The sequence below is a fragment of the Protopterus annectens genome, chromosome 12.part0 (genome assembly GCF_019279795.1).
Source record: "Protopterus annectens isolate FY-2018-M chromosome 12.part0, PAN1.0, whole genome shotgun sequence".
In the NCBI taxonomy this organism is placed as follows: Eukaryota; Metazoa; Chordata; order Ceratodontiformes; family Protopteridae; genus Protopterus; species Protopterus annectens.
Window position 1 is genome coordinate 782,999,614 of NC_056746.1, and position 27,565 is coordinate 783,027,178.

The following is a 27,565-nucleotide window of genomic DNA, read 5'->3' on the forward strand; positions in this document are numbered from 1 at the left end:
CCTATACTCATCCAGACACCTGAAACAGCTGTTCAGGAGGCCGAGGACCCTCTCAATGGCACAACAGGTCTGAGACAGGAATGTGGTATATGTCATTTTACAGCTATGCTTGGATTTCTCACTGGTGTCAAGAGCCAGTGGGTATCCAGCATCACCTGAAAAAAAAAAAAAAAGAGAGAGAGAGAGAGAGAGCGAGAGAGAGAAAAGGAAGTTAGACAAAACAAAACAAAAATCAATATTCAGCAATACATTTTAACATGAATAACTTCTTAAATACAATATAAAAAGTAAATTGTTTTTCCACTTACCATAAAGATGACCACTAGATATCCTACCATGCAGGAAAGGTGGTACAGTGAACTAGAGTTCCAGATATGGGAATCACGTACACTGCCAGGATGCTGGGCAAAGACTTTGGTGATGCACCCCCATGCATTACACACTACCTGGCAATTTATGGAATGATAGCCCTTCCTATTGCAGCAATGCTTACCCTAAGGAACAGAAGAGGTCCTAATTGCAACATAGGGGCAATCCATCACACCAAGTATCACAGGGAAACATGCCACCCTTTAAAAGGCATAGTGCTGAATCTATCCTGAGGTTCCACCAGGAAATAAATGTACTGATCCACACATGCCAACAGTACAACCAGGAACTATTGCAGTATTCTTAAGGCAGAAGCCTGTGATATCCCCAGCGTGTCCCAAGTCTGTTTTTGGAAGGTCCCCATGCAAGTATAGTGAGGGATATACATACCTCAGTACACACAGGAACAGGAAGTTCTTGCATTCCTCCAGTTCCTCTTATGGGGGAGCAAACATACCCACTAAGACCCTTATAATGTCCCTGTCCACTCTGAACCTATGGCATTCCGATAATATCCCACTGGACTGCCAACATTATTGTGACGTCTCCCACTATCCTCGGTCACTAACTAAGGAGCTTAAATCCTCAGTACTGACTCCAGTGTAAGATTGTCACTTAAACAGGAGTAATATTTCACAATTTTCCCCTAAAAGTACAACAGGAACATGCTCTACATGTGCTGCCACCAATCAGAGTCATCATGCCTTTTTAAAGATGTGTCCAGTTATGAAACTAGATATTAAAACAAATAGTAGCAAATGATCTAGGCAGCCAAGCTTTCAGAGTAGCCCTGGGAATTATCAACGCAAGTATAAGCACTCACAAATCACTAACGAAAAACACTGAGTGACCAGCCACAATGTAAGTTAATAAAAATATTTAATATTGAGCAAAATGATTAAAAATATAAAACAGTAACTTTCAATAAACAAACAGAGCTCAGTCACCAGGAAAATGAAATCAATACTGAAGGATAGAAATCCAACTGATTAGTTATAATTTTCCTGTCTGACTAAAGAACACTGTCCCTGATCTAAACTAAATTACTACATCAGGGCAAAGACAGGCTTACACTTCCAGGTGAGTACTATTGGGTATCCACTGTGCAGCACATCTGTGAACAACTAACAACTGCAACTGATAACTAATATCTAACAAGTGTAACTGACAACTCACTGTTAACTGTCTTCAGCAGGCTGTATTATAGACTAGCCTAACTGACACAACTATTCCAGTTATTATTTTCATTTCATATTTTGAAAATCAGCCAACAGCTGTTTTCTAAAAGTTCCTGTCTTTCAGCTTCTGACAGTAACATGTAGCAACTGTCAACATTCCTATTACGTCATCTGCAGATCGGCTGAATCTGAGACAGTTTGCCTTTAGACTCTCTTCACAAACATGCACAGTTAGAAATGTAAAAGTACACTGTTCATCTCTTTAAAACATTCTGTACAAACCTATTACAAATCACATGTAAGAACTTATTTACAACATCATAGCTAGTCATGCTGGCATATAATACACAGAATATTCTGAAATTATGTACAAAAAACTCAAACGGACATGCTACCACAAATAACAGTGGCTGATTTCTTCTCAGAAGCTATCAATAATTTCCTGATTGTCAAAGTTATAATGGGTTTTCCTTTAGGGGAAGTTCAATAAAGCCTACATAGATTAATATTCGATGTAGGCATAGTGGCACGGACCTTACATAGATGTATGCAGCCATGCGATCCAGTAAGCAGAGCTGAGGGGCATGCACAGCATGCCAACATGGTAATGTCTGTGGCATGCAAATCACCTCATAAACAGGTGAACTGCATGCAAATTAGGGTGTAGAGCAATTCAGCCAGCAGATAGGCAGTTGTGCAGATCCCGTGTTGGTGTCAGAAGCATGCATGGAAAAATTCCATGTACATAAAATTAAAAATTGAACAGAGGTTATAAAAGCCCTATTAGAAGCTCAAAATAACAAAATATGTGCAAATCTATGCAATGTGTGTCCAAAAAGTAATGAAACAAAATTTAAAATATTTTTTTTTAATACCGATATGTTTGTGCGGTGCACAGCAGTGTGCAAACATGCTGTTATGCAAAAAAAAAATATTTAAAAGTGTAAAAACAAAAAAATAAAATATGTGACAATAATTCATTATAGGGCCTTGCATGGAGTATGTACAATGGTAGATGTCTGTGGTTTCTAAGGATGCAGGTCCTGGAATAGTATAGTATTTCGGTTGTGTGCATTGATCTGTATGCAAATGAGCTGGGGTAACTAAATAGCAAAAATGGTTATCTGTGCCTGCAAATCAAACCCATGTAGCCCCAGAACCATGTTGGTGTCCACAGAATAGGTAGCTAACATCAAAAAGGGGTGTGTCTCTATGTCTTTAAGCACATTGGAGCACAGAAGCGCCTATTTGCCTACAGTCCCACTGAGCTGAGCAGGGGGGGTGTCCAGTGCTGATAAGCTGTGTTTAGCTTTGGGGCATGTATATAAGCTGATTTTGAGCTGTGCTGAGCATGCCCATTCATGGGAGTGTGTCTGTTGACTGCTGAGCATTGTTTAAACCTGCATTGCAGGTTTGCTCGCAGTGCCACAGTGTTTGCAAGGAACGCTGTCAAAAAAAGAAAAAAGAAAAGAAATTGGCTGTGAAAGTCAATCATATATAAATTACTGATGACCCCTGTTCCACCTAAACTGGGCCATTCCAACCCCATAATGATGTACTTGGCACGTGGAATGTATCATAGTTAGCCAATCACACAGGCTGCATCTGCAGGAGAGCACTATAAAGTATGCATACACCTTACAATCTGATTTCCCCCCATACTCTGCACCACTGGAGTACAGACTTAGGAATTTTAACTGACAGAATGCTAGAGGCTGCTGCAGCTCTGCTACATCTGTATGTGCTAGATGCTGAGGCCAGTGCTGTTGCTGACAATAGGCCTAGACTGAGAAAGAGGAGAGTGTTCAGGCCCACGGTAACCTTCCAGGGGCAACATGAGCTGGAGATTGTAGAGCACTACAGGATGGACAGGGCATACTTCAAGAACTCACCAAGCTCTGCCACCCTCAACTCAGACCCAGAGCCAACAGAGGGAAACCCATCCCAGTGGAAACAAAGGTATGTGTGACCCTTAGGACACTAGCTACAGGTACTTTTCAAAGACCAACTGGGGACATGATGGGGGTCTGACAGGCATCAGCATCCAGGGTACTCCACCAGCTCCTGGATGCCATGCAAAAACATGCCAGTGAGCACATTTATTTACCCTGCACCCCTGAGGAGAGGGCCAGCAGTATGCATCTCTTCTACCATGTAGCACACTACCTTGAGGTTCTAGATGCCATACACTGCACTCATGTCCACATCAAAGCACCGCCCAGAGAGGAGGGTAAATTCTATGCTAACCACAAGGGGTTTTACTCCATCAACTGCCAGGTCATGTGTAATGCCCCAGGCATTATCATGAATGTGTGTGCTGGCAGCCCTTGCAGTTATCATGACTCCTATATCTGGCATGCATCACAGCTGTACCAGATGTTTGCCAGGGGAGACATCCCATACGGTCATCTACTAGGGGACGCTGGTTATGCACTGGAACCATCAATGATGGCACCCATTAGAAATGCACACACACCTACCAAAGAATGTCTTATGAGGCACACGCACAAACTAGGAACATCACAGAGCATGTGTTTGGGCTGCACAAGCCACAGTTCCGGTGCCTCGATATATCTGGTGAAGCCTTGCAGTACTCTCCAGCCAAATGTGCACAGATGTTCACAGTACATGCCATGCTACACAATATGATCCTGTGGAAACAGCTATGACAGAATCATCACAGGGAAAGGACACACAGCCCCCACAAGTGCCTAGGTCCCCAGAGTCACACACACAGGGGGAGTCAGAAGAGGAACCCCCTGAGGATGTCTCTGTAGGCAGACATAGGCAGGTTCAGTATGCTCTGGCCTTGGCCAAGAGGCAATGCATAGCACATGCACTGACAACCTAGGGTCCAAGGGACTGACACCTTACTCTGACTTGCATACATAGTAAAAAGTATGCCAGCCACACCACACAACCTGTACCTAATCATGTATTGGCAGTGTACTACGTGCATCAGACAGAGTCAGCCCTGAAACACAGGTCTCTCAACTGCTGCATTCACAAGGTAAGTCACTCTCCTATACAACAAATGTATGGGGTACTAGACTATGGTAGCATAATGTATGGACCTGCTGCATGTATGCAAGGGAATAGAGTGGGATACTGGGCAACTTGCAGAGATCTAACAGCCACTTGGGACAACAGATATACTGTCTAATACTGAGTGCCCCATAATAATCATTAGGCCACATGGCTGGAAACCCTACTGCATTATGCAAGGGAAATGCCAAACAGTGGGGTCATAGGGTCATAGGACAGACGCACAACTGTCAATGCCAGAGCTTCCTACCCCCAACACATCTGTATTCCCATACAACTGCAGTAACAGAGTATGTTTGCAAGGATATATCAGGAGACCACGCATTTCCAGTGCTGTGACATAAAACTTGGCCACATATTTTACCCACAAAATGCAGGGGTCAGTGTATGTCTGTATCCTGTTGATAGTGTGAGGAATTAAACTTCTCTCTGTCTGGCAGCTCATGTGGCTAACTCAGCTAAGCACATTAGCATGGGGGACGGTGTTGATGGTTCAAAGCTGGCAACATGTACAACTTTTGCATGTGAGTTACTCGTACGGTAGGAGTCCCACAGACTGCCATAATGCCAGAATCTGTTACTGCAAGACAGCTGGACAAAGCCAGAGAAAATGGGGGGACAGAGGGCCAAACCTACAGACAGACATTATATATGGTCTGAGTAACCTAGAAGGTGGCTAGTATATCAGCAGGTTGCAACAGGTCAGATTAGCTGCAGGATGTAAAGGCCATCACTTAAATGTCTCAGTAGTTACAACACGTCAATGCCTGCATTTTACAGTACAGTACCGGAAAACTACAACTGTATAAGTAACAGAGCAGACATATGGGGCAATAGGCTGGACATTCTGCGCAAACATGTACAGGGAGAAGTATGCAAACTGTCACCCTGTATGTGATGTTACAGCATGTACCCCAGTCACATCAAACCTCTCAACCTCTTACAGCAACAAGTCTGGCCAAAGGCATGAATATATGTGGGACAGAGGCCCAGAAATAGAGGCAAGTGTTAAATATTGCACTTATAGACATAAAGAGTTGATACACTAACAGGTCTTGCATTACAATGAATCTTCTGAAGTGTCTGCAGTCTGAATCTCAAATATTTGTCATTATTTCCTTATGTCATGCTTTAATGATTTGCCACTAATGTGCCACAAAACCACAATGTTATGTAACACAGACCAAAGATATGAGGCAAATATCTACGCATTCTATGCAAATCTGTACAGTTGATAGGTATTTGTCACATATTACGTTCAGCAAACAGCCGGGTAATGTCTTGGACAAAATAACAGGGAGGTGGTGGAGTGTGGAAACATATGCAGCAGCCAATGGTCTGCAGCACACAAAATCCTAGAATGTAGTACAGGTAGGTGTGGCTTGGAGTCATATTGTAAGTGCTGACAGTCAAATTAGACATGCTCCTACACTTAGCTGACTTGAGCCCATGTCTCTTGCCTCTTCCGCCCAAAGAACAGCTATGTTGAAATATATCTGTACATACAGACAGCTATGTATGTCTCCCCCTATCCCCCTCACACATGATTACCCTAGCTATCAGTATATGGCACTTATATATATATATATGTGTGTGTGTGTGTGTGTGTGTGTGTGTGTATATATATATATATATATATATATATATATATATATATATGTGTGTGTGTGTGTGTGTGTGTGTGTGTGTGTGTGTGTGTGTGTGTGTGTGTGTGTGTGTGTGTGTGTGTGTGTGTGTGTGTGTGTGTGTGTGTGTGTGCATATATGCGTGTGTGTGTGTGTGTGTGTGTGTGTGTGTGTGTGTGTGTGTGTGTGTGTGTGTGTGTGTGTGTGTGGAGATGTACGAATGTCCCCACTTACATGCAGAATTCTGGGGTTATCTGCACCTACACATCACAACAGTTGTCTGATGGTAACACACTAATGCCACAAAAGGACATAAGCCACACACCCACAGAACCCTGTGCCTGTGGAATGTCACCCTGTAGACCAGCAGTGGTGAGCAGGTGGTGCAATGTGCAATGGTTGTAACTCAGGCCTTGGATAGACCATATTGTCCATGGTCAATTGTCCACCTACCAAACTACAACCAGCCAGACATGGACATGCTGGAAACTGTACACACATAACAGGGGTATTAACAGGTATCCCACTCTTATGACACTAGAGACAATAACACCAGCATGCTCAAGCACTCTGTAGGCCACAAATGCTGTGTAATGCAAGGCCAGTTTGCATAGGCCACAAGTATTGTGGCTGCATCCACTAATACAACAGACATAGCCTGTGGTGCATGCAATATGTACTAGCAGCTATAGTATGTACAACTAGATAGGTAGGAGTTCTATTCTTACAACAGGCAACTCTCTGCATGTCTGTGTGTGTGTGTAAACAGATATATCCCCTGCAGCATTAAAGACATTTCCATCTGGCCTATGCCTGTGCAATGGTTAATTATTTTATGGCCCTGTGACTAGCTGCTTTCCTCAACAGTGGCCTCCTTTACAAAGCCTGCTGATGTCATCTACCTTAACAGCACTGGCTAACAGTCAGCTTTCAAATAATCTCTGTGGCGCATGCAATAAGTACTGCAAGTTGTAGTGTGCACTACTAAATACGTAGGGTTTCTAATCTCACAACAGCCAACACTCTGTGTGTGTTGGTGTGTAAACATCACCTATTGCAGCAGTATAGACATGCCTATCTCTGAGCAATGGTTATACATTTTAAGGCCCTTTGACTACCTGTTGGCCTCTACATTGGCCTCCTTTGCAAAGCCTGCTGATGTCATCCATCTTAACAGCAGTGGCTGACAGCCTACTTTCAAGTAATCATCAGTGGCGCATGCAATCAATACTGCAACCTATAGTGTGTGCTACTAGATAGGTATTGGTTCAATCTCACATCAGTCTAATGTGTGTGTGTGTGTGTGTGCGTGTGTGTGTGTGTGTGTGTGTGTGTGTGTGTGTGTGCGTGTGTGCGTGTGTGCGTGTGTGTGTGTGTGTGTACATGGATTGATCTGCAGCACTATGGACAACCCACATGGGCAATCGCCGTGCAATGGTTATGCATTGTATGGGCCTAAGACTAGCTGTTGGCCTCTAAATGCCCTCCCCTACAAGGCCTGCTGATGTCATCCACCTTAAGAGTACTAGCTGACAATCCAAAATCAGATAAACTATGTGGTGCATGAAATAACTACAGGGAGCTGTATGGTGTAATAGTAGATAGGTAGGGGTTCTAGTCTCTCACTAGCCAACTCTGTGTGTGTGTCCTTGTGGGTGGTTACAGATATATCCCCTAGTATCACTTCTGACATGCCCATATGGGCTGTGTCTGTGTAATGGTTATGCATTTTACAGCCCTGTGACAAGCCCCAGGTCCTATATAGGCATCACTGATGTCTGCCACCATTGAGGTTTGTATGGTCAGAAAACCCAGGTGACATGTATAAAGGGTAGCAGACCTTCTCACAAAGTATGAATGCATAATTATGCCGGCTGCCCCCATTGTCCCACACATGAGCTTCTACACATATGCACCTAGGGAACCATGCACAAATACTGCCATATCTTGCTGACATCATATTTCTGCTGTGTTCCAATGCCATCCTGTGTCTCTGTACTGACACCATGTTTCCATAGAATAACCACTCAAACCACTGGAACAGAAAAATATACAGGTCTGTGATAAACCTGTCATTCTGTTACACTATCACCAGTCTAACATCATGCACCTAAGATACACAAAGTTTGCTGTGTAGTCATGGCACATGCCAGCACACAGTAGCTGTCATGGCCCACAACACCTGCAATGGCATAACAATACTGCACTACACAGCTACATTGGTAGTAATATAGTCACTCTGTACATCAGACACATACTTGCATGCCCCTGCATCGATGGCACTGATGGCAGAGATGTGGCGCAGGTGTAATCACATCTACAGGGTGTGGTGTGGAGGTGCCAGAGATGTAGGCTGTGCCATACAGTTGGCAACATGTGTGTGATTCAGGAAGGAGTGCTAGTCATATGTGCCATAAAGAGGTGCCATGTGTGTCTGTGGGTGACCTGCATGTGACAGTGATGTTTGAGAGTATGCATGTACACAGTCAAGCCCAGTGCTAGCCCTACACATGTGTATGTTGGTGAGCTGTGGACCATATGTGGCAGAGCAGGCAGGTCACCATCTCTGGCCATGACCACTGGAACTTGCTCTGTCAGGAGTGGCACTGGCATCACCATGCCCAAGGTTGGATGCAGTGCTAGTACTTGACAGTGACTGCTGTCTGCTGGCCCTGTGTCTCCCATGGGACCACCCAGGACCATGTGTCCATGGTCTGTCACATCATGGGGTGGACAGCACACTTCTCTCTGTAGCGCTGGAGGTACTGCCACTTTGGGGGCATGAGTGTGCATGGACATGTGGTCTCTCAGCAGATGGTGTTGCTGACCTACATCCATATGTCCAATGCCCTACCACAATCACATGTTCCAGCACAGACAATGTACTGGCAAAGGCACTGTCCACTATATCAGTAAAATGATCCATGGTGTTATCAATGTGGTGGAGACAGTCACGGAGGTCAAACTGTGCTGCATCCATAACCCTGAGCATCCATCTGGTGTTGCATTCTGTACGTGTCTGTGCCTCCATGATGGCATGAAACATGCAGAGAGTGACCTGTGATGTGACACCTGTGACAGGAGGTGGATGGACAGCAGTTCCCCCTTCGAGCAGCCCTGCCAGTCTGCCTGTTTGGGACCTCACCAGCTGTCTGGCTATGGCCAATGTCTACACTCACTGATGCCATAGTTGTCACACTCTCCTGCTCAATGTCTACACCATGTGACTGTCCAATATCTGTGGCCTCTGAGGACTGGTATGTGTGGGCATACTAATTGTGTGCAGAGACAATGGGGACAGAAGAAGGATGTCAACCTCTGGGACAGATTCAGCCCCCAACAACCCCACCTGTGCCTCACTATAGCCACCATCATCATCAGAGCCCGATGGAACACTGACATCAAGTTGTGAGGGGGACAGACTTCAACCCCTCCATTCACCTGTGAGGAGGAACACAAAATCAGTGCATTATTACCTGCACTGTTATGTATGGTAATCCACACAGACCCATACAGATGAGGAGCCACAACTGCATTACCAGTCACACATCCTATCACTGATCTCATGCACAACACACAAACGCACAACATACACAGACAAGACAGGCCCTTTTGAACATGCACTTCAGTTACATCCTGTGAATGTTGCCAGTGCACTACATCATTGGGGTATGTGATATGACTGTGTATGTGATAGAACTACACATAATACCTAGTACACCTATCCTGAGAATGATATGCCTGCTGTAGTATCACTGCCGCAGGTATGTACCATCCCCCTATAGTGAGTGAACAGGTATCCTGGAGTCATTGCCTCCTGTATAACAGGCTGCATACTTCTTCATGACTATAACTGCAAATGTGTTAGTGTTTGTACAAATACACAGCTGTGATTATCCATTGTATGCACTGTAGTCAACTGCTCCGATATGGAACATACAACTGTTCCACTCTGGCTAAGCATAACAGTTGTGACTTGGGCTAAATCGCAGTCGTTGACATTCATATGGTATATATAAACCATAAAACAATAGTATCACACTTACCAGCTACAGGACCACAGACTCCAGCCACACCTGATGTACATATGAAAATGTGAGGGACAGGGATTGTCAGCAATACCAAATGTTGCACTGTTCATAGGTTCATAGGTTTATACATGGCCTCATGAGTTTTAAGGCATTTACTAAGGCTTTCTAAAGCTCTTTGCCCCTTCCAATAAAAATACTGTGCAAATTACCCTTATTAGCCTCTGTATTAGTTTGACACAGACATGATTCCCAGGTGGCAGACATGATTCCCCATCCCGTCTCTGATCTTCTGAACAGAGCCAAACAGGTGCTCTGAGGTGCTCTGCTCCGCCTTTTTATTTTATTCCATTACATTCCACAGCATGAGTGTGACAAATCTATCCCTCCAGCATGTCCTATCCCTATTTTAATGTTTACTGGTTTGCTCTAATGCTCTAGTTGATCTGGATTTTTTTTTGAGGTGGAGCATGTCCATTAATTCCTGGGATTGCCTTGTATGTCAGGCACAGGTCACCTCTGAGCAGGCGGTATGTGACTGAATACAGCTGGAGAGGGTAATATCTGCATATATCCACATGTACAGTAGCTAATGTGATACTGCCTACATTGCTGATATTCTGAGTATGTGTGCACAACTATGCATTAAAACAGCCCAGCCATGCAGATAGACCTGACACCCATACACCAGTATGCAATGCCTGCCATGATGACTGATACAGTATTACACTGGTGAACAAAGTAAGATTACCTGGACGTTTCTCTGATGTGGATGCTGGAGCACCCACCTCCAGGATGTATGAGGTAATGGATGCCTGGGAGCTGGTGGTTGATTCTAGGTTTGCCAGGAACTCCTCTGTGGCTGTGGGAGGTTGTTCTGTTGCAGGCCCTCCACTAGTAGCAGCATGATCCGCTGCCCTATGATGTGTGGCATTGAGCATATCTGTGGCCCTGTGTTGGACCTGCTCATAGGTCCTGTCCTGCTGTCCACTTTGGTTAACTGTCCAGACAAGGTCACCCCACAATGCTGCACACTGGTCACAATGTTGTCAGCCCTTGAAAGCAGAATGTGATGATGCAGTCTGAGGCCATCCAGGATAACAGCATTCTCAGTAACTGTGAATGGAGGATGCCTCCTGTGATATATTGTTCCTGAAAGACAACAAGAGGAGGACACATTACAGGACCAGATACATGGACATCCACTATGTATAGACCCTACACAACCAATACAGCCTGCACTATCCACCACTCCCTCACACGTCATACCCCACAGTCTATCAACACACTACATGTGTAGCTATCACCAAGATAGTAGCAATACAGGGTATGTCCATATATGCTGTGACAGATTCTGCTGTATGTCTCTACACTCATCACTGCAGTCTACTGTGGTGTGTCCCCTATGGGCAAGCTCCCAGTAATATGTCGTACAGCCACTGTCAGACAAATAGCTGTGTGATATTACAACAAATATATGGGGACTGTCCAGCAACAGCAGTGCGCCACAACAACAGACAGTGATGCAAACCTGCTGTAGCATATGTTCCCTGCAGGCATCCCACCTCCCCACTACACAGATGCTTGCAGACTGTGAACATGTGCCTCATGAATGTGTTCCTTTTGGCACAAATATGTGGATATCTGATAAATGGTTGGCCATTCATTGAAGGTTGTTGACAGACACTAGGGAATCTGGCTGTCACACCAGACCCCTCAGAAAACACATATGCTACAGTAATATCTGTTAGTGTATTCATAGTTTTACGTTGTATGGCCAATATGTATCCCCTGTCACAGGTTGGGCCTGTGTCCCCTCATTACTTATGGCTATGACTGAATCCCTGCTCTAGGGGGTTGACAGGTATGTTAGCCATAGCTCTCAACCAATGATGGACGAATGTCAACAAAGCAGTGACCTAGCTAGGGTACATCAGGGACATCCATGGACACCTGTAGAATGCCAGCACTATTTATGTATGGCAGTGACAGACTGAGCGGCTGTGAATGACAGTACATTGTCTGATGTTATAAGAGTGTACATCCTTACTTAGTGTCACTATGTCTAGCATAGATTCCACTAGCTTTTCTACAACAGCCGACCATTGTAGGAGGGAGTAACAGGGGTAGAGCTGGGATTTGACTCAAAGCAGGGACAGTTGTGAGGAATGCCTGTAGCTGTTGGAAAGCAGAGTACCACCAACATGTCAATACCATAGATGTATGACAGGTCTACTGTTGTAATCACTATTCCCCATACCTCCATCCTATCATCTGCATCCCATTACATTGGGACATCTATTACATACTTATTAGAGTGAAGTACTCCATTTTGTGAAGTGTTCCTCAGAAAATAATTTGCAAAAACGTTGTCTGTGTGAGAAAAACAACATACAGACCTGTTCCCCATAGGCAGTTGATTGCTTTTTGTAGGTAATGTTCATTAACAGGTAATTGCCTGTGGACCAGTCTGTGCCTCAGACTTGTTAATTGCATCCAAAACAGCTGGGCTGCACTTTCATTAGCCAATGACATGGCACCACAGTGAAATATTTAAGACCTTCATGCAGCCCTTGACCCCTTTCTTAGACTTTGAGATGGACATTAGTGAGGTGTGGAGACTACATCATTACAAAATGTAGGTACAAATACTGTCCACTGTTGAGATTTCTGAGGTATGTCCACAGTTTTGTATGATATGTTGGCTATTGTCTCATGACATTGTGATTATCTGTCAGTTCAGTGGTAAACATTCTGGACTGAGGTCAGTAAGGAAAGGGAGACGTGAATTTGAGACATCATACCCATCAGACTATGCATGCTGATGCAGTACCTGCTATTCTATCAGCTCACTAGCTTTGTAGGGGCAAACTGTGAAACATGTCACTGTCTCGGTACCTTTGCACCCCCCCACCCTTTATGTATGGTTGCGTCTGGATCCCTTATTCTAGGGGATTGTGAAATATGGTAGGCCAGTAGCAGTTAGCTTAACATACATCTGCATATATTTGTCTAGAACACATGGGAGGAGTGTGAACTCTTTTGAGGACAGCAAGCTGTATGGGTAACTGAGGCAGTTGTGTCAGCTGTGTCATCACAGTGGAGCCAGAGTAAGGGTACTCTTTATAGTCCAATCAAGGCATGTGCATAAGGTACATCTGTTATGTAACAGTGCCAATCACAGAGTAGTAGACAGCATATAGTTTGGCTATAGAAATATATGCAGTGTGTCCCTACATACAGGCCTTTGACTTGAAAACATGGGTAGCAGTTAATGCAGTAGCAGCAACCTGTGTGCATTAAAATTGCATGACTCAGTCATTACTTGCTATGTTCACAAGAATGTAATTGATCTGCAGCACACTGAATTCGTACCCAGGACTGTGGGTGGCAAAATATACTACATGCAAGGCATTTAACAGACTGAGCTACTGAGTCACTGCTGTTGGAGGTGTATTTGCAAGATATATGTGCATACATACAGTCTGTGACACAAGTCTGCATCCACCATTATGTACATGGCTTTTAAAGGCAGTTGTCATGCAGCATGGTCCCAGTTGTATACATATACTTTGCCATTGTTGCCTTAGCAGGTGTGTTTAAAGATGTTGTTGATACAAGAGAACAATTACCTGCTATCATACCTATCAACCTCTTAGTGCAAGAAATCTGGACAAAACCATAAATAAAAGTGGGACAAAGGCCCAAAAATAGGGGGCAATCTTTACATATTGCTCTTACAAACTTAGAATGTTGATAGAATAACAGGTTTTGCATTAGCATGTGTTTTTTCAAGGGTATGAAGTGTGAAAATCAAATGTCTGTCATGATGTTCTAACCTCAATATTTGATGACTTGTCAGTACTTTGCCAGAAAAATGTGATTTTATAAAAACAGGGCCAAAAATAGGAGGCAAAACTGGACATTCTGCAACAATATGTACATTTGACAGGTATGCCTCCTAGCTCTGGCCTCACGTACATCTATTATTATTTATTTGGCTGTGTACTAGTGTAGTGTTTGCCTCACTGTCTCAGGTACACACCCATTTTTCCCATTATATATACTTGCAGTCCGTCAGTGGCAATCAGTACATTTTGCTGGAACCACCTGTTTTAACACAAAGAGCTGAGTAGCCTAGGGGGTTAATGCAGTGTGCTGTAGTTGACATGGGCCTAGGTCCAAGATATGGCAGGGCTGATTATTTTGCTGATGTGAGAAACACCTAAGACCATTAAGGCACTTTTAAGCACTGTTAAGTGGGTTTGCATGGGCTTGTGCTGGTTTGCATGGCGCACAGCTTAGCGCCATGCAAACCCATGCTAACAATTATAAAAGAAAAGAAAAAGGGTGTTATAGGACCTCAGCAGCACAGCCATCCCCAGCACAGGGCAGTGCAGTGCGTGAAGGAGCAGGGTGGGGGGTGGGATCTGTTGCATGTTGCTGAGGATCTGGGGCATTGGCCCCACATTCCCCCCTGCATACCGCCTCAACTGTGTACTGTGTACTGATATACTATACTGCCATTTACTTTATTATTGATATATGTCAATCTGACACATCTGTCTGATGCATTATGCAATGCAGTAATTATATTATGACTGACGGTGACACTTGAGAGATATGCATGTGTATGGTAATGGGGACAAGCAGGGGGGAAACATACTGAAAGGCAAGTAGGGTTGGGCAGAAAGGATGTGGGAAAGGACCATAGCTTTCCATTTCTTGCACAGCAACAGTTGTGCAGGTTTTACAGAATTTGTACATGAATTCAGATCCTCACACCCCAGGGAGGGGCGAGAACAACATAAATGTGTTAATTAATTAATTTCATAATTAGTTGTGTCCAGTGGACACATGTGCGAAATGGAGAGCTGTGTATGGGGGCGATATATATATTTTTTGTGGGACAGGTGTGGACTTTTTTTAAGGAGAAAGTGGAATGCTGGGGTAGGGATGTAGGTACATGTGGCGAGGTAAGTTGGGTAGGAGAGGTTGCATTTGCAGACAGACAAGATAGCTGACAGGGGTGGTGTGTGACACATGAGAGGTAAACACCTTGGATGAGGAGGCGGTTGTGGAATCTGAGGTGCATGTCCCTCCAGATGGCAGCAGCATGACTGAGATCCCCACCCATGGGCAGTCAGCACTGCTCCTTCACTGCCCCAAAGATGGCTGTGCTGGAGGCTGGGCACCGGGACCAGTAGGCTCCACCAGGTTGTCCAATCTTCCCTCAATCTGGCACAGGAGATGATCATAGCTCCTATGAACAATCCTGAGTACCATAGCCATTAGTTGATCCTGGGGACAGCCTCCCTCCTCCCACACAGGCCCTGTCACCTGAGGTGGTTCCACACAAAAGTGGTGCAGGAACAGTGGAGGGGGCACCACTGGCTTGGGGTTCCAGACATGCTGGGACCCTGTGCCATAGCCAGCTGATGTAGTGTAGGTGGATCATCAGGAACCAGCCTACCCTGACAGCCTACCCTGACATGCTGTAGTTATGCAGGTAAACCAATACATATAGATGAGTTATGAACAAAACTGTTGTTAGTTCAATGCATATTATGTGAACCACAACAATAAATAACAGAACAGTCAGTATATAACAGCATGCCAGTAACAGTTACGGCATAAGGCCAACAGAATAGGCAATTCAACAAGATTTGTTTAATATGCACCCATAGTAATACATAATATTAATAAAACACATGCCCCAAAGTAAAGTTTATGGAATAACTTATGTCAATAGTAAACCATACACAATATATAACAATAATAAATATATGAAGATAACAGGTGGAGAGAGAGAGAGAGTGAAATACAGTCCATTAATACCATTATGGGCTATATAGTTGACAACAGTAATGCTATCTACTCTACAGGTCTGTCCTTTCTTTATGTGTAAATGTGCCCTATAGCTGCTGTAGCATTTACATACCTCTCAAGCTATCTGCACGGGACACTGTGGACCAAGGAGTAACACCTGCAGGTACACAAGTACAAAGAAGACTTGCACATTAGGTGGACCTATATAACTACCATGGTGTACTGTGGACTGATATACTGTTACTTTGCTATTGACATATAATGATGTCAATGACACATCTGTGACAGAGGGATTATGCAACAGTAATTATATTCCGTGACCATGTGACACTTGAGAGACATGCGTGTGTATGGTAAAGAGAGTACACAAATGTCATGCCTTGCTTAGCAGGCATAGGAATAGAACCCAATAGTAGTGACTGCAGGGGGCATGTGCATCCCATGTATTAATTGACTGCAGCAACCTTTACAAGACCCTCCAGGCATGCAACCATACTAAGATGACACATTTTATTTTTTTTATGTTAATATATATATATATATATATATATATATATATATATATATATATATATATATATATATATATTGCACATGTTTCCTTTATTTTATGCATTAATAGCACATTTGTGGTAATGATTTTAATGTGACATCTGAATAATTATTTATACATAATATGGGCTACCTCACCCATTTACCGGTAGTCCGTGTGGAGAGAATATCTGTCATCATAACATATCTGATGCAGTAATCTTTTCAGTACAGAGCACTGGATGCAAACCCTGGTCTATGTGTGGCAAAATGTATTTCGTAAACAGTATTTAACAAACTGAGCTACTGAGTCACTACTGATATCTGACTGACTAATATTTACCTAGATCTCACCTGGAAACAAAATATGACCTGGTACTAGTACTACAGTGTTATAGCACACTGCAGTGATAGTTGAACACACATGCATGAAATGCAATCATGACAGAGATACTAGTTAACCAACACATTACCAAATAAAATGCATGCCTGCACAATATATTGTTACTGAGTTGAAATATCTAATTCCACAAGTATTGCACAACAATTTATTACAGATACCTTCATGCAGTTACTGGAATAGGCTTGTGTTTTTCTTGCATAAGAGTTGGCATTATGCATCTGTAATTCCACAGTTATTGCACTACAAATGTTTTGTACATAAATGGTTCATACCCTACTCTTTCTGTCTTATTTGACTATAGCTAGCATAATACAGCTGTACTCAGCACACTCATGGTGCAACCTGGCCAGATGCCCCGAATGCGCCTGATGTTGTGAGCTCCCACCTCTGCAGCTGTTGGAAGAGAAGCACACCATTATGCATACCAGTTTAGCAGGCATTTAAGATTAAATATTGGTGAAACACCGGTAAACATACTTACACACGTGGAATATTTACCACCCAGACTTTTTGAACCCAGGCATCCAATAGAGCCCCCTTCCTTCTTTTCAGGTCATCATCCCTACTGTGCCAGGGATACCAATTGCACTGGTGAGGTCCCTTGCTAGCCAGTTCCAGCCCTCCACTTTGTACTCCAAGCCCTGGTAACCTCCCTGCATGAGCCAGTCTTCATGGGTTTTCACAAGGAGTCTGACCATGACCCTGGATTCCTCATTGCCCCACCACTGCCCATGAAAGCACAAATCCTCTCCAACACCTACCACTGTATCCTTCAGAGACAGAACTCCAGTGGATTATGGTGTATTCCCACCTTTTTGCCACCCTTAAGAGCTATTGGGCAATTTTTAAAAATGCAGCATGACACTTAGCACCATGCAAACCTGTGCAGCTGAGCGCAGTAGTGCTTAAATTGGCAATACTTAGCAGTGCTTAGCAGTGCACACACCAGCAAATCACAGCCAAGTGGTGCCAAGCACTGCCAAGCAGTGCCTAAACAGAGATTGTTTAACCAGTGCTTATTATAGCTTAGCAGGGCTTAGCAGAGCTTAGCTGAATGCCGCATCTTCTTCTTCTTTCGGGTTTTCCCGGTTAGGGATCACCACAGCAGATCACCTGTCCACTCATGATTGGAGTTTTATGGTTTTGAGTTGCCAGCCCGGTGCCCAACCTTCCACAGAAGGCACACATGCACACACTCACACCTAGGGCCAATTTAGAGTGTCCAATCCACCTACATCTTTGGGATTTGGGAGGAAACCAGAGCACCCGGAGGAAACCCACGTGACTACAGTGAGGACATGTAGACTCCGCTCAGAAGGCACCCCAGCCGGGGATCGAATCAGAGAACCTCTTGCTGTGAGGCAGCAATGCTAACCGCTGCACCACCATGGCCGCCCTGAGCTGAATGCAGCATATCATGATTTAAAAACAATTGGCATCATTTATATTGCAAAATAATTGCTTAATTTCCCTAGTGTGTATTCAGACCCTGTACATACTGCACATAAGGCCGTAATTCTATCCACTTGGCTATGTGGAATGCTGCTACACTTTTACATATACCTCTGAGCCACGTTTAAGCACTGCTAAGCATCTTGCCAGTCCATGCAAACCTGCTAACCAATTCTTAAACTTGAACTTTGAATCAAAAATTAAATGCATCTGGTTTCTATTTTTAGATGTCTGGCACATGTCAATTGCTGCTTGCCGCAAACTAACAAAAAGAAATACAACTTAAATACACTGATATCATGCACTTGGACAGTGCAGGGGGGTGTGTTATTCATCTGCAGACACAGTTAGTCACACACTCCCTACACTGATTCAATAACCATGTTAAATGGCTTTCCCTCAGCAATGCGCCATCATTAATACTGAGGGGGAACTGGGTACACGGACACAGTAACTTGCTCTACACTATGCCTACATGGATTTTATTAACTCTGGGTGGTTGTTTATATTTTTGCCTAGACACCACTTAAGTGACCTCTATAAAACCAATTCTCTAAAACACAATATCCCAAAGTAAATACATGTCCTGATAACATGGATTTGCAGTTTCCTAATGTCTCTGTGGCCAGATTGGTAGATATGGGCATCCAGAGATAATATAGCAATTGTCTCATGTACTCAGACAATCTTTTAATCCTTAAAGAAACTAGCATAGTATATGGGGGATGCACATACATAACTTCCTTAGAAGCAAAAATCTCACTTACAGATATGATTATTAAGAACACACAGACTACATCCATTATTCATACCACTCACTCCACACACAGACCTTCTTATGCTGAGGCACTCCAAAGGCCACTCTAAACCTCAAAGACCTCCTAAGCTGTCAAATAGCAACACCTATCCTCACTCAATCACTAAAACATACACCAAAAGCAACACCTAACACCACATATAAGCCTACATCCAATAATCCATCAAGAACAAAGCCCATAAGGCAAGTAAACAATTTGCCTAGTACTCTTTGTCACATAAATGCCCATCTAACTAGAATGGACAAAGAAAAGATAACAGATAGATATCTATCTGAAGCTAGGATTTGTAATATCATGCATAAATGACTATGAATACCTCTCTATGTATAAATTTGACAGTAAAGAAAATACACTTTTTTTTGTATTTTTGTATTTGAGAACATGAACTCATTTGCAAACGTTCAAGCTGTGGCGAGTACCAGTATCTAGCCGTCTTCTACAAAGTAATCAGATAAAACAGAGCACTGAGGCCTACCTGCCCACCTCACTTATGTGTGCTAACCCTAACCCTAGCCTGCCCCTAAACATAACCATACACCTTACATTACTAGAAACCTTTTCCTTAACAGTACCACTACCAAGAAGACAACTGATATTGGTTTTATAGTTAGGGTGTATGATATTGGCTATCGTTAGCTGATTTGAGTTTTTCAATATTTTGAGTGTTCAGTTATGTATTTTTGATGAAATGAAGTACTGCTTTTTTCTGGTAAAATGAGCATTCAGGCAAATGAAGCATTTATACTGTGACCAAAGTGTTGAATCTTAGTCTTATTAAAGCAACATTTGTCTTCCTTCTGCTTTAACCCAGAGTTTTTGATATTTCAGAGCACTATCTCAAACCTTCTCTTTATCTTTATCAAGACCAAACAGCAGGATGTCATGCATAGTAAGAGTAACAACACCATTTAGACCACTGAGTAAATAATTGTATTTATTTATTTAATATTTGTTAACCAGGAAAATCCAACTTGGAACAAAGCCAATTTTCACTGGTGGCCTGGAGAGAAATGCTTCATATGCATGTCTGCGTAATGTGGGAGGAAACCCACATGAATGCAGGGAGGACATGCAGTCTCCACACAGAAGGCACCCCAGCCGAGAATAGAACTGGAGACCTTCTTGCTATGAGGTGACAAAGCTACTGCTGCACCACTGCGCCATTCTTGCTGAATGCATGTTTTTATGCTTAAAGATTTTAGGTATAGAGTTTATGCCAAATGGCATCCTCTTGAAACAGAACCTCCCCACTGGAGTAATGAAAGCTGGCAGGTTATGGCTTTCTTTATCTAAGGATATTTAACAAACTTTTGCTCTCTATTTTAGTTACTATAGCATGAACTGAATTAAAATGGATCATTAGATTACAGGCAGACAGGGGCAGTCACCTCTTTTGTTTTATTTTATTGTTATATTTTTTTAAATCAACACATGTTCATCCACAGTCATCTTTCTTAAATCATTGATGTCACTGCAGAACAATACTCATTTGATTCAAATACACTTTCAGTTACGTCAAGGCTTTACGTTCATTTAAGGTTTGCCTCTACTTTAGACAGTATAGAAAATGCCACCCTTTTGCAGTCAAGCCATATGGAGCAACATTCAGTTTTAGTTTAATAACAACAAAATGGACCAGTCTTTTACATTTCTTATGCCTTGCTGTTACTCTGTATGATTACTGTCACACCTTGAGCGTTTGCCAAGCTTACACTCACTCGTCTCCCTTACATTTTCTTAGTTTGACTTTTTTTTTTTATTTGACATTACTTTTGCATTTTACATTGCATACATTAACAGTCCTGTTTAAGTTAGCATTTTGCCTTTTAACCATCTCTGCCTCTTTCCAACCTGCATTGCCTTTTCTAAAGTTCAAGTTTACTTCAATTTCTAACTTCTGAGGCTCCTCCACACCAACCAACACAGCCATAATTACTCATCTGATTTGCTCATCTTTTTTACTATTAAACCCACATTTTAAGCCAGTTCATACAACTGCCTTATAAAAGCTTTAATACATTCACCCTTGGCTTGTACAATTTTTAAAGCATGTCCTTTCATGTGTAATATTTCTTTTTGGCCAACAGTGTTCATTGACTTTGCTAATTATAGACTCGCATGTAACACTCTGGCCCTCTAAGAATAAAAATGAACTGTATATTACCTCCACCTTGTTTACCATGAAGTATAACATGTATTTACCTGTATTTCAGCAGTTTCTTTATCTAGTTTGGTCATCACTACAGATAATGTGAACATTTGTTTCCAGGCAGACCAGCCAAATGGTTTTGAGAAATCAAATAATTCTGGTAGGATAAATTTCATCATCATGAAAATTTATTTTTAACTGGCTAAATGGTTAAATTTCAGCAAAACAGTACTTCTACTTATAAAAGTGTTTTTTATTAAAAAAAAAAAAAAAAAAAGACAATCAACTCTCAGCATGGGGGATTCACACTAGGTGACATGGCACAGTTTTCTAACCAATTACATTTACTGTTTTTGTTCATTGAGAAAATCTTTGTTTTGACTCTTCTCAGACAGAATGGCACTGGGTTTGAAACACAATGCATCATGTGATATACTATACCTTAAAAATTGACAATTAGCCTTAAAGTGGCAATGGCTACAGTATATATACTATAGCAGCAGGGAGTGATGTTAGAATATCCACAGCACTAAAGCTAGACTCCCAGCAACATCCCCAACCTTTAACCATACAAATACATGCACACACACACACACACACACACACACACACACACACACACACACACACACACACACACACACACACATTATAAATAGTCCCCAAAAGTATAGTTTGTTTGATTTGTGGATGCTTTCAAGGTTTGTGTCCATTGAGCAAAGAGTAGTAGAAAGTTCACAGAACATTTTTCTAGAAAACAGACAATGTTACTAGCAATTTTTAGTTGTGAGAGAATTACATAATTAGGGAATTTAAGACATTTAATCTTTTAAGAGCAATGCAGTGGAGAGCTGTATTTGCATCTTGCAAACAAATTTGGAAATCTTGTCATAACACTGATCTATTCTTTTGTTGGGCGATGCTAGTAAGTGTGAGGATTGGTGAAGCATCAAGTAGACAGGGTAAGAGATAGGTAATAGATGTAAGCTGCTGCCAGTAGTCAGTGATGACGTTAGAAGCTCTATAGAAAACATTTAACTTATAGTGAGTTTTATATATAACATTTGCATGTGAAGGTTGAATTTAAGCTGACCACCTCTGATACTGTCTAATCATTTTGTATTGGAGACTAACACTATTTGAATATTTTGAGAGGAGAGGCTGAAGAAGGTCATCAGTGCAGCAAACAAGGTTCAATAATTCAATATGCTGATGACACCATGCTAATCTGTTTAACCCCTAACTTGACTGAGCTCCAAACAATAACTCAGGATTCCTTCCAGTCAATAACATTTTTTTGCCCAATTCCCTATTATGGACATATAAGCAATTTACAAAGAAACCAGTTTTCCAGACACGTGCATATTTACAAGTCCAGCAATGTTTGTCTATGTGTATAGTGACAGATGCCAAATTAAATAGAACAGCACCCAAAACAATCCATGTGGAACCCCAGATATAATTCTTATTGGATCAAATGTTGTGCCCTGGATTATGGCAACCTGAGACTCATCAATTAGTTAATAATTCATCTAGTTACATAAAGACTCATTTGTAAATCCTTTAGTACTGTATACATCAATAGCCTTGGTCAAGTCCCAATAGATAACAACAGCACTTAAACCTAAGTCTGAGGCTTTAGCAACTTCATCATAAAAACATGCTATGTTAGTTAGAGTGGAGTGTCCTTGGATAAAGCCCTGTTGAAACATACCCTGTAACTTAAAATTGATTTCTTTGTCTAAAATGGTAGTAAGGAATCTTTCAAAACATTTTCCCAAGATAGATGTTAAATGTAGAAGTTAATAATTTTACACATCAAACTGAATCAAATAAATGCCAATGTACCACATCTCTTCAGTTACAAACCGCGAACGTGAATGGTAAAAAAGAACAGATACTTTAATGAAAAAACATACAATGTTAGCACTTTTGTTTAAATCTCTGTTAAACTTCCTCAGACATTTAAAATGTGTTACATCATTTCCTTTTATATCGCCACTTAGTTTCCCATTGGACTCTCATTAACATAAATTAACATATACATAAATAATAACATTTGGGTTATCTAAGTACCTCTTATCAACCCAATATGTGGATTTGCTCACAAAATACTTGAAATACTGCAGCAATATACATTTTAAATAATATTGAATTGACATTTAAAATATTTAAAACTTTTAAAACTTAAAACTGTTTAAAATGCCATAAACTTCTTTTTTACATATACAAAATGTGAAAAAATGTAAAAACTGTAATAATGTTGCATCAAATGATTTTAAGCAAGAAGAATGTAAATATTTACAAATAAATAAACATTATAATAGCATGTGAATAGTATATAAATTACTTAAAATGCATGCCATTAAAAATTTTCTTTCTTTGTAATGCTTTTAATTTTAATACAGGTGCTATAGAAGTACATTTATTAATTCCTGGCCACTTATCGACTTGAACTCTGATTTGCTATTTTAGTTCTTTTGAGTTCTAGCTATGCCCCACTTGGTTCTTTTTCTATGATGCTTACGTGGTCTATAGCCATGAAAAGGAATTGATGGCTAGTAAACTCACTGACATGTTTAGCCAAGGCATTATTTAAATTAATTTTCTTTATGACATATTCATGTTCATATATTCTTTGAGTGAGACGCCGCTCGGTTTTTCCAATATAAAATATTGGACAAGCATTACATACAGCTAAATAGACTACTGCTTTTTGAATTGCAAGTATATCTGCTTTTTACAAAATATTTAACATCTCTTAAGTCAAAACTGTCAGCAATATTGATTTTATGACACCAATGGCATGCCCCACATTTCGACATACCCAAATTTGTTTGGATGGACCTGTACATAACTGGTTTGAATATCTCTTTAAAACTCTTTCCTTCTTTAATTAATAATAAATTAAATTACTTTGATATAAAGTTGGCAAAATGCAGAAAACTTCAATTGGAGAATGCATATTTAAGAGAGTGCAACAGGCTAAATATCGTACCAAAGGGGTTGCGTTTTTGCCGCTACCCAATGGCCTGGTGAACAACTCTCCTTTACATATGGATTTGCTCAAACTTTTTGACAAATGTGGCAAGGATTTTCTTGACATTATTATCAAGTATAATCAGAAATACATAGATGTTTTATTCAAGGAATTGGCTGTCTTAGACAAAGAAATCAGGGATGATTCTGCCTACGAGAATTCAAAATATGAAATGCTAAAAATATATAATACTATAGACCAATATATTCTGAAGCTTAAAACAGGTAAGATGGAGAAACTTGAAAGAGACTTAAATCAGTATGCGAATGGCACTGCCTACCCCAAACCACCAGGGGGGCTGATGAAAAATAGGCCATATCAAAATGCTGGTAAAAGAAACAATGATACAAGCAACATAAGAAATGGAGAACAGGATAAAGATAGACTATATAACAAAGAGTTCCCTGAGCTTAGAAGGTCAGAAAGACTAAAGAATAGGAATAATCATCAAGACACGTATAACCAACAAGCGAGTTTCAAGGGGCCAAGCCAAAAAACAAATATCGGAGAACTTGAATAATGGTAATAGAGATGTACTTGGCCCTGCTTAACAGTTGAATTACAAACCCCTGATACATGTCATAATGAACAGCAATGCATGTATAATAAAGTGATTGTTAATAATACAAAAAGTGATTTTAAAGTGTATAATTTTTCAAACATTTGTGTGGCTCAACATGTTGCTGATGTGTTAGCTAAAAGTACAATGTTTGATCCAACATGTCCTTTTGATTTTACTGGTACTATTATTGATTTAAAAATATTCTTAAGAAATCTGAACTTCAGTTTATTATATCAGGATAATATATTTAATGGAACATCCAAATACATTATTAGTAGCATATATAACCCTCCCTTGCATCCTAGATTAATCACATACGAAAATATGTGTGAAACTGAGTTGAAGTGTTTGAACAAAGTTAGTAAGAGGCAAAATTATACATCCAATTTGAATGATGTTGAACAAAATATAGTGAAAACACTGAGGAAAGAGGAAGTAAAGATTACGAACCCGATAAAGGGGGAGGAGCAGTTATTATGATTCAACATATATATAATACTAAACTTATTAACATACAGGAGACAGACACTTATACTGAAGTTTCATTAAATGAGCTAAATGGATCTTACAAGAAAATTTATGAACAGATTAATGATATATTCCTGGAAAGATGGATTGATATAGACCTATACAATTACTTGAACATAACAACCCCCAGAATACCGGTTTTGTTTGGAATCCCTAAAATTCATAAATGCATTCTGGACACCCCCCCGCGCCCAATAGTAGATGGTAGGGATTCCATTACTTCAACGTGTGCCAAATATAAAGATTATGAGTTAAAAAATATAATATGAAAAGAAAAACACATATGTAAAGACTCATCGTCATTTTTGCTAGATATGAACAGTGTTCAGTTTGATCAAGATGACCTTTTAGTAACAATAGGTGTTTGTGACCTGTATACAGTAATTCCACAATCTATTGGTTTAGAATGGGTCAGTGAGATGCTCATTCACTATAAGGTTAATCAAGATACTAATAATCTCATTATGGAATTGTTGGAATTGGTCCTAAGCAACAATTTTGTAACTTTCAATAAGAAATATTAGCTACAAAAGAAAGGCATAGCCATGGGGTCACTATGTGGAGAGGGCATATGCAAATATGGTTATGGCATATTGGAAGAATAATTTTGTATTTAATTCCAAGTGTAATACATTTTTGAAGTCTTATCATAGATTCCAGGATGATAGTATTATTTGGACTGGAACACAAGAATTCATTGAATGAGTTTTTTACATATATAAATGGTACTACAGACTTCTTCCAGTTTATTTGGAATGTTAATATGGAACATATGAACTATGTGGATGTTCATTCAGAGAAGGAGAGTCAATGGAATGTATAAAGCAGTGATTTATAGAAAAGACACCTATTCAAATTGCTTTCTGCACTATAGTAGTTCCCATCCAGAGCACCAGAAGAGATCTGTTGTCAAAGGAAACTTGTTAGGGCAGCACGGATGGTAACAACACATCATGAATTCTTAGACGAATGTGTCACATTGCGTACCATGTTCATCAACAGGGAATACCCCAGTACCCTGGTGGTTGCAATAATACAGGAGGTGGTTGTGAAAAGGTTGAATGGGCATTTTAAGCCCATCCTGGATCAATCAAAAATCGATTGTGATTCCTTAAGTTCAAGACACTATGACACAGAGTTGGTACAACAGGAACAACATGATGTAGTGCAAATAGAGTCTGGCTTTTCTAAAGCACTAGTGATTACTTTTTCCCAGGATTACAAGGCAATTAGGGATGTATTTATGAAAAATTGGCCCATCATAATAGAAGACCCCCACATTAGGACCCACATGGATGAGAAACCCAAAATTGTGTATCGAAAAGGAAAGAGTTTTAAAGAGATATTCAAACCAGTTATGTACAGTTCCATCCAAACAAATTTGGGTATGTCGAAATGTGGGGCATGCCATTGGTGTCATAAAATCAATATTCCTGACAGTTTTTACTTAAGAGATGTTAAATATTTTGTAAAAAGCAGATATACTTGCAATTCAAAAGCAGTGGTCTATTTAGCGGTATGTAATTCTTGTCCAATATTTTATATTGGAAAACCGAGCAGCGTCTCACTCAAAGAATATATGAACATGAATATGCCATAAAGAAAATTAATTTAAATAATGCCTTGGCTAAACATGTCAGTGAGTTTAATAGCCACCAGTTCCTTTTCATGGCTATAGACCACGTAAGCATCATGGAAAAAGAACCATGGGGGGGCATATCTAGAACTCAAAGAACTAAAATAGCAAATTAGAGTTCAAGCCGATAAGTGGCCAGGAATTAATGAATGCACTTCTATAGCACCTGTATTAAAATTAAAAGCATTACAAAGAAATAAAATTGTTTAATGACATGCATTTTAAGTAATTTATATGCTATTTACATGCTATTATAATGTTTATTTATTTGTAAATATTTACATTATTCTTGCTTAAAATCATTTGATGCAACATTATTACAGTTTTTACATTTTTTCACATTTTGTATATGTAAAAAAGAAGTTTATGGCA

At 40.8% G+C, this 27,565-nt stretch overlaps 1 protein-coding gene across 1 annotated transcript in view; it reads left to right on the top strand.

Annotated features, from left to right (window-relative positions):
- The window catches only part of LOC122816799 (cytochrome P450 2K1-like), a 627,013-nt gene that overhangs the window by 60,406 nt on the left and 539,042 nt on the right, over positions 1-27,565 (top strand). The gene's annotated exons all lie outside the window — the stretch shown is intronic.